Consider the following 9,550-nt stretch of genomic DNA (forward strand, 5'->3'; position numbering starts at 1 on the left):
ACTGACAAAAAAGTGTTTTTGAGGAATAATACTGATTTTCTGAGTGTTATTAACAGCTTCTGTTAATAACAAAGTTTCAAGAAAAAATCAAGAAGAGAGAAACTTGGCATCTTCTGTCCCTCTGCTTGAGCTGGAAACCTCAGTTATGAAAACAGGATGGATAATAAATAGCTCTATCCAAGTCTCATGTGGACTAACATGATTAAAAAGATAGCATATCACTCAGCACATTTCTTTGGTTCTTCATTAATGTATGGTTGGTACAGTGCTTTATTAAAATGCCAGAACCTCATATCCTGCTGTAACTATCGATTTAATCTGCCTGGTGTTCACTTGTGTGGAGCTACTCATACTTTACATCAAAAGTACAGGAAGAACAGTTGGATTTTCCACACATTTCTGGAGGTAATAAGAAAACCCAGGCTGTCTGGTATTTGCTATAAAACTCTAGCCTGTGTTTTTGGGTTCTATATCTATTCTCTGGCACTGAATAACACTTACCAATGCTTTTACAGGCTGCAGGTATATCTGTGAGGGAATATCATGTTTAACTTCCAGAGCAGGATCTTTTCCTTGAATTTGCCCTTGATCTGCAATTGTGGCCAAGTAGATGCAACAACACAAGGATGAAATAAAGGAAGAGTGGAAGGATTGGGGTTGGGTGGGCCAGGGGATTAATGAGGGCACTAAGCTGAGGTTCCCCCTTGCAACACAAGTTCCATAGCCTTCACTGTTAAAACAATGAAGTGGCTATTATACACATCTTTAACAGTTTCCACAAGTCCAAGCTTCACAGAAGTCTTCAAAATGGGAAACATGGATTAGGCCCCATTGGAAGGTTCTTGAAAGCCCCTCTGCTCTACAACTGGGAGAGTTGGCTGAGGGGCCAGTCCTTGCATACAACCTGCAAAAGAGCAGCAAACATGGACCAGGAATTTAGATCTTACCAGGAAGAAATCACTTGCATCTGACAGCTATCTCACATAATCTGACTTGCTGCCTTGGGGAATGACTTTGGATCTTGGCAGTCAGGACACAAATACAGGAGTCCTACAGCTGCTACAGGAGCACAGGACACAAATACAGGAGTCCTACAGCTGCTACCACTTTTTTGCTACAAAAAGCCAACAGAAAACACCAAGGGTCAGTCAGAGTTCCCTCACACAAGGACATGGTCATGTATGAGTTGAGCCTGGACATGGCATTGATACCTGAAGGGTTTTGCCCATGGGTGCTGCAAGGAATGGTGGCAAAGCACACACTTAAAGGCACCAAGATGTGAAGAAGTGTAGAGGTCTAAAAATTCTTGGGGCAACCCAAGGGCTTTCCATGGAGAAGTGAGCAGTGCTTTTCCTCAGCAACTTGGCAGAGCAATGTTTACACAGCCAGTGAGGTCCCATCGAATGCAAAGCCCATAAGCTTTTCAAACAAGTTATCAGGAAGAAGAAAATAAATTACATCTTTACTTTCAAGTTGTGTAAAAATAAAGGCTCCTGTATTGTTTCTGTCATGAAGAGCTCTCTTATAAAATTTCAATCAGAGTTTTGCCAGCAGTAACTAATTCTACATACCAGAGATGCAAACAGCTCCTTCCTCATACCCTCCCCTGCCTTATGACTTCTACCTGCAGATAGGAAAAAAACCACCACAAAACCTCAAATACTTGTTTCAAGACTGTCATCAGTTTGCAGTTTTTCTCCCTATCAGCTGACCAGGTAAGCTAGAAATTATAGAACTCCTATGGAAGATTATACGTTTAGCCCTTCAGAGTGGGGAGGTATGTAACCTTTCTTTCAAGCATCCCTCTGTCACCTTCCTACCCTCTCCCTGAGGCTCATTCCGGCTTGTTCACAAATCAGAGGTAACTGACAGCAGCAAATCAGATCCCATAAATCACTCAGGAGATGCTGCAGCAGGGAAGGTGAGGGTGCACTACTGCTGTGTGAACTGGAGGTCACCAAGATGTTCCTTATGACTCTCTTTCAGAACCCATTCCCCTCTCAGGTTTGGGACCACATTTAAGACACCCACCCTTGCCATGAGGGAAACCTGTGATTGTGTCTGAAGGGTCAAAATTTGGGGCTTACCAGCATCACCTTCAAGAATCAAATCTTGACTTGATCCTCTCTGATGCTTGTCTTCTTGAGAGGCGGTCACTTATTATTGTGCTTCAGAACAGATTTTAATACCTTTAAGAATTAAATCTTGACTTAATTCTCTGATTCTAATCTCCTCAAAATAAGGGCAATTATTAGTACACTTCAGAACAGATTTTGACACTGTGGATGTTGGTTTATAGTTCCAAGAGAGAGGGGGAATTGCACCATTCTGCATTACCATGAGGTTTTTTACACAGTGACTTAAACACAGCACACAGGTAGGTTTTAATAACACCTACCATGCTGACATTAATGGGAACTATGAGCATAAACCCACAGAGACAGGAAAAACAGTGCTGAACCCATAAATTAGAACTAAGTGGGAAGTAGGAGAAATCTCCAAAGCACTGTTAAATGCCTGTTTACTGACTGGAGCCCCTCAGTGAAATGATCTGCTTCAACGGGTCACTAAATTACCAAAAATGGGGTGTGGGTTAAAGCTGAATATCTTAACACCATTGTTAACATCAAAGAGTTTTCATTTTGCCAGAAAAGACCCCTCAGCACCTGCAGAATGACGTCAAAACAAATTAAGTGGTTGCCACTATACTGTCATTAACCAAATTCTAGACCTTTATGCCGTATAAAAACTTGACAGACCAATTTTTGTTAGAGAAAACACTTTCCCCGCTGTAAGTACTTCACTTTAATGAGTGATAGTTTCTGCTCAGAGTATCCAAAAGGTACATGGATAGAGGTGCTGAAGTGTAACTATGGAGGTGAATTTTCTCCTAGATACTCACCTTTTCAAATTGTGTTGAAAACCTAGAAATGGAAGAAAAACCACCCCAAAAACCCCTAACCTCATGTCTGCAAAGTTTTGGTGCTTGAAAATGCTTTGCAAGTTGAAAGTAACACAAAATCCTACTGAATGCTATTAAAAAGATGAAGCTTTTAGATAACCCTAGAACCAGGAGAATAAAAAGGAATTTAAGCCAAGAAACCAAACAAAATTAAGAACTCATGACATGCTCCCAATAATATAGCAAGTTTAAATTAATTTTTTGTCTTATTTCTTATTCTAACCTGTGTAACTTTGTTTTAGGACCAGATAAATAATTTTCTAAGGATGCTTAACCACCTCTGAAAACTACCCTTGTGGAATACACGCTGTCAAATAAGATACACAACATGATCAAAATACCAAGTTTTTATAAACTTTGGTTTACAAACACAAGATATGGAAATGCTTGATATGGGATCACGCAATATTACTTAATTGAAGATAATTGCCAAAATCCTACACCATGAATTCAAGTCATTCATGAACTCAGCACATTCACTTCTTCTTCAAGAGTTCTCTATCTGACTAATTAACAGAGCTGGGAGAAAAAACTTTAAACAACTTCCTGGAGATTAAAACAAGCCACGGACACACCAGATAAAGGCTATTTTTCTTTCGAACGTATCAGAATGACTTCATCCTGCACTGTCAGGGTGGGTGTTAAAGCACATTTCCCTCTCAAACTGAGGAATTCACCCACAACGAGGCTGATTTTGGTTCTAATGCTGTGGCCAAGTTAATATTCTCTTTTTCATTATTTCTATTTCTGCTTTAGGTCAAGATCAGATGTCAAATACTACAATACCAAGTGAGAAGCTGTTGTATTATAGTCAGAAGTGATTAATGCAAGGAAGTGTTTAAAATCTCTTACTGTATTTCCCCAAATGAGGAATATTTTCTCTGTTAAAGACCATGAGAAACCACACTAGCAATAAGACACTAACATTTTTATCTTTTTTATCTCTTGCTAACACATACAGATTTAGAAAGAGTCATATAAAGCTGAATATCAGAAGCTATGATGGAATGTTCCATTCTGCTGAAACAACAGCAAAAAGACATCAAAGCTTTAGAGTCCAGTGAGAAGAAAGCTGTAGGAAGTTCAGCAGCAACCACATAGTTATTTTTAGTCCCTGTGTTTCACTAGTTCCTTCCTGATCCCTTTCTGTTCTCACACCTACGCAGAGGAGATGGTATCCCGTATCCTGGAGCAAATGTTGTAATGAATAAGGAGTTATTAGTTCACCCTTAAAACTATGCTCTCACGCAAGTACATATGTCATTCATTTCTATGTTGCTCTCATGAGACCAACAGGAAAATTCCGATGTCAATGGCAAGAGAGACGTATGACAGATTTCCATGAAAAATATCATCCTCCTCTGCTCTCCAAGTTTAGTAATCCTGGTTTGGATGTGTGGTATGTAGATTTTTTGGGATGTATTCACGTGAAGCAGGGTCACTCACCAAGAAGAGTAGTATTCTTCATTTTCTATAATTGATTAGCATCGTCTTAGGGAGTCTGGTACCTGACCAATTGGACTGTCTTCTTCATAGACATAGCATAAAAATCTACCCTCCCAATCTGGTACTCTCATACTGCAGTATTTTCTCAGTTTTCCATCTTTAATTGTAATGGCTGTAGCTTAATTCCTAATACTGGTTTCCCCCATGAGCCCTTTTATGGTTTCTTGTCCTTGGTCAGACATTTCACTGGCTAAACCCTGCATTGCAAGTCTGAAAATTTTTGCAGTTCTTACCTGCTCTTACCTCCTTAAGTAGTTGCTGATTACACTAATCTCTAAATATAACTCCAGGGAGAAATGAAGCTGTTTCAAAGGAATTAAATCTTGGGAGCCTTCAGTCTTTTGAAGTTGAGATGCTCAGTTTCCAATCAGAGCATAACATTAGCTGGAAACTGCTTTCTAGCCTTATTGTGTACAGGAAGATATTGGCAGCACCAGAACAGCACAAAATATTACCCTTATATTGGGAACCTGTTTGACATGCCATTTTCTTTGTTGATATTTAAAGTACTACCCAATTTTCTGCTAAATGTTAATCTCAAGGTGATTAAAGCCAAGGAAAAGGAGAGGAGGAAAAGCAGAAATTTACTTACAAACCCTAAACGTGGTTGTAGGCTATCTACTCTTTCTGCTGCTGGTCAGCTTGAGTTTCCATCATATTTTCTGTGTTGGAGGAATTTTGACAGGTTTATGTGTGACACCAGGTTACCCTGCAAAATGGAAAGTCTGTAATTAGATGCTGTGCCATCAGGTACCTCCCGCTGGCAACCTTAAATCTGCCATCGGGAAAACACCCTCAGGGAGGCCAGTGCCTCTACAGGCCACTCACCTGTCACCTGTGGGATGTACCTGAACACAACTACCTCTGTAAAGGACCTGCCCCCCAATCCATGGGATGGCTACAGACAAAGCAAATATTTGTCCTCCCACACTGCTGCAACACTGAACTTGGGAAAAGCATTTTCTCCAGCAACAAAAAGCAAGTAGAAGAATCTGATCCGAATCTACCACCTTCAAAGCCACCAGCAGGACCCCTCCTGCACTGCACGAGGGGACAGCTACACCTTTACACTTAAATGGGTTACAGGATGTTTGTAATTGCTTTGAAAAGAGTTTAGTCAAAAGCTGGGTTATTGTTTGAATGAAACACACTTAACCTGTTTGTGCTGCTGTGCTTACCATCAGGTAGCTGCTGGTTTTCATTTGAAGAAAAAGCAGTACCTGAAATAGCTGAAACTATGCAAACTGAAAGGCAGGCATAACAATAAAATACAGTAAAGCTTAAGGAGCATGAGACAGGATGGACCGCCCTGAAGAAATTTGTTGAAAATTTTTTCCATCTGAAGTCATTAAAACATTTTGTTACTTCTTAAATGTCATCTACAAAAGAAGATGCCTTACATAAGAGAGAGGTATTGCTAAATACCCAAACACGTGCACCAGCCACGTGACTGCCATAAAACTTCAAAGGTGGCTGCCTAACTAAAATGCTAATGTTTTTAATAATGTATTTCTTGGAACTGCTTTTTATGTGCTCAGATATACATAGATGTTTACTTCTCAGATAACAGGAGAAGACAAGAAGATATACATAGATGTTTACTTCTCAGATAACAGGAGCAAAAGGAGAAGACAAGCCTATTCCATGAGCATCATGTGCACATCACTGTTGGATACAGTAGTGAGCAAGGAAAAAACACTCTCAGAGGGACACAAAGGGATTTGCATTTGTAGATCCCAGTTAAAGGTGAGGCACCATAATTGTCCTAAGTTTCTTGGACAAGTATTGATCACTTTAGCAAGGGGGAAGAGAACCTAAACTCCAAAGTCTCCAGAAATTAAGCATTTCTCTGCGTTTTCAGAGCTGTTTCACGGGAATAATTTCTTCTGCATCTTTCTTAATTGTAATAGGTGCCTTCTTAATCATAACAGAAACAACAGTTGGTACCACGTTGCAGCCATGGTTTGGGTTTGAGTATCTAACTACACCTCATTTTATGGTATTCAGCTGTTCAGACCCCACAGCTCAGTTGCTTTAACTGTGATATCTCATGCAACATTACCTTGCAACGTCACAGAATCTGCTTTAGAGAACGCTAAAATGCAGGTTGACTGTAAAAGTCATACATATATGTAAAATATGTATGGTAAATATGTTATTTTTATTATAGAGGAAAGGCAGCATTTTAAGAAACAAGTACCCAAATTCTTTGAAGAAAAGCTGACCATTTGAGTCTTTGGATATTTCAACATCCAATACATAAACACAGAAATTAAATAGTAACATAATTTGAAGGTGACCATTGAGACTGACAAACATCCATGCTTAAGTTTATAACTTTCACTCCTTTGCTGAAATATCTTATGACCAAAAAAGTGTAAATGAAATAAAGTCACTAGTTTCAGTCTAATCTTTCCTTAGAACTCAATCTATGAAACATCCTTTGTCAGAATTATTACAAGGGTCGATTTGTCAGCTTCTATTCTGTCCCAGCAATAAACCAAGCAGGGGATTGGATTACCGAGACCTGCCAAGAAGTTTTGCCAAAGTGTGAGAAGCAACACAAATGATTACCAGTTACCAACCTTGTGGGGCATTTGGCAGCTGGAACCCATGACCTCTATTTTGCAAAAGCCTGAGCCACAGGAAAGTGACAGGAATGCAGAGACCATGAAAATCTGGGTATGGACAAGTCCGAGACAGGGAAATTCAAGAGGAGGGAAAATGACAAAAATAATTGAATGCTTTGTCTGTCATAGGAAACTCTACCCCGATGTCTAGAACGGGCTGTCACTTGATTAAGAGCTTAGGAGACTGCACAGATCTGGCTGAAGTTTGTTGTCATCCAACACAGAAATCCTGGTCTCCCCTGAACACAGAATTTGAAGGCTTTCCCATTTTAAAACAAACACCTACACAACTCTGATTTTTGAGGTTAGTAATTTTCAGTGAAAAATCTGAAAAAAACCCAGACTTTCAAAAATGTGAAAACCATTTTTTGCAGTGTGTGGATCTTGCACAATATTTTTTTGTGCAGCTGCATAGGAAAAACAGTATCCAAGCAGTGTGCCCATATGGCTTCTTAAGAGCATTCCTGTTCTTTGGCTCAATCACCACTGATGCATTTCATTGCAGCATGAAGGCTGGAATAAAACCCCTGGGAATGTGCCAAGGCTAACGTGCAGGGAGCTGAGGGAAGGTTCACACTGCTGGGATGAGGTATTGATGTAGGACATCTAGGAAAATTCACTTCATCCTACCCTATCAAGGGAGAGGACTCCACACTTTGCTCCCTCATCTTTGTCCCATACTTAGTTCTGGCAGGTTATCTTCTGCTTTTTGCCCTTTGGGCAGAATCATTCTGCTGTCAAAAGACACTTGCAGCATGTAGCTTTTTTATTCAAACACCTCTTCGTGGAGTTACTGCTCCCATGCCATTTGAGGGGGAGAATAGTCCTCCAAAATACCTACAAAAATAAAAAAACCCCAACAAGCCACAACTGCTTTGCTAATTTTTTTTTCTTTTTTTTTTTTTTCTTTTTTTTTTCTGAACTCCTTGAATTCCAGCCTAGGGACATCACACTAGTTTTTAAGATTCCTCTTGATTAAGAATCACAAATCCAGTGATTGACTTAGGGTTTTCACTTTGATGGCTTTTATTAACACCTGCATTCCTGTCACTTTCCTGTGGCTCAGGCTTCGAGGTGACTGCCGTGCCAAAGGAATCGAAAAGGTGGATGGTGCTGAATTCCCTTAAGGACATATAGTTTCTTCGTTTTATTACCTTGGTAGTGAGTAAGTTTACCTCAAAAAAAGTACTTCTGTGCCACCTAGTGGTGTCATAGTTTAGTGACATAATTATTTAACACTTCATTGCCAAACCACCAAGTTCAAATGCGGTCCGAGGTGTTACGGAATTTTCTTATCGTTTGTGTTTTAGTGTGCCCAGGTCAGGACAGGAGCATCAGCCAGGTGGGACCTCAGTTTGCCAAGCTCTGTGTACAGCCCCAGTCTCCACAAAGCACTGCAGAATCGGCATCAGCTCAGTCAGAAACCATCTCGGACAAGATTTTTCATCAAAAATCTAGCAAATTCTAGCCTTTGCTGGTGAGAAAACCCTCTTTACTCCTTTTCCTCTCACCTGCACACACTGTTCAGATGAGTCACAGTGCCTCGGGTACAGTCTTCTCCAGGTACTTTAGTGAAACATACAGGGAGATCTGCAGGTTTTCCATGTTTCACTTCCTAAATTCACTTCCAAAAATGAATTTGTCAATTGTTCTGGAATACTCTATACAGCCAGAAGACACTGTCCTGCCCTTACGAGAGCCTGTCCAAGGGAAGGGTTAATAAACCAGTCCAAATACTACTGAATTCTAGGAAGACTCCTCTCTTGAGTGCACTGTTGGGTCTTTTTAAAGGTGCAGTGTGAGAAATTACTCCGAATGAATAAATGCCATATTTCACTTGAAACCTGCATTCGCTTGCTTTTAATGAGAACAGTGAACTCTCCCTTACATGGCAAGGTTTACTGATTTCTGTGAAACCTCTGCCAGCCAGACTTCGTCATGACTTGGTGTTGCCTTCTCAAGTACTGCAGCAGCCCTGCAACAGCCATCCAGAACGTGATGTAGTTTTACCTCTGCAGCTGTGCAGGGAAACAGTGCCTTTAAGCCAGATGGCAGCTAGGAGAGTTGAAGTGAAAATAACCTAGTCTGGAGCTGTGCAATGTGAAAAGCATTAAGGCACTACCTCGAAATGTGCAACTCCTGTCCCTATCCCCAGTGACCAGACCCCACTAGATGGCAATCCACGCCTTGGCTCTGTCCCTGCAGCTCTGGAAGTTGTGTTACTTGGCTGGTTTAAAAATTAAGAGGCCCAGGGTCTTAATATATGTATCTTTCGTTTTTCTTTTTGTCTCCTTTTTCTTTTCTCCCTGATCGTTTAGCTTTTTAAATATGTAGAAACTCTTTTTTTTCCCTTTAAATGAGCTGGGCTTTTTGTAGTGTAAGGCTTAAGTAGAGCTTAAATTTTTCTGGTATAATACACATTGCTTTACAGAATAAATAAAAACCCTGTGTA

The 9,550-nt window shown here is 40.3% G+C and overlaps 1 long non-coding RNA gene across 2 annotated transcripts in view; it reads left to right on the top strand.

Annotated features, from left to right (window-relative positions):
* LOC113954558 overlaps nt 1-9,232 on the top strand; it is a 116,661-nt gene extending 107,429 nt beyond the window's left edge. For both annotated transcript variants that reach the window (XR_003530268.1, XR_003530267.1), the window contains 2 exons: nt 7,228-7,402; nt 8,409-9,232. This is a non-coding gene — a long non-coding RNA (uncharacterized LOC113954558). The remainder of the gene's footprint in view (nt 1-7,227; nt 7,403-8,408) is intronic.
* Nucleotides 9,233-9,550: the final 318 nt, after the last annotated feature.

Source organism: Corapipo altera, unplaced genomic scaffold, assembly GCF_003945725.1.
Source record: "Corapipo altera isolate COAL_440 unplaced genomic scaffold, ASM394572v1 255, whole genome shotgun sequence".
Lineage (NCBI taxonomy): Eukaryota > Metazoa > Chordata > Aves > Passeriformes > Pipridae > Corapipo > Corapipo altera.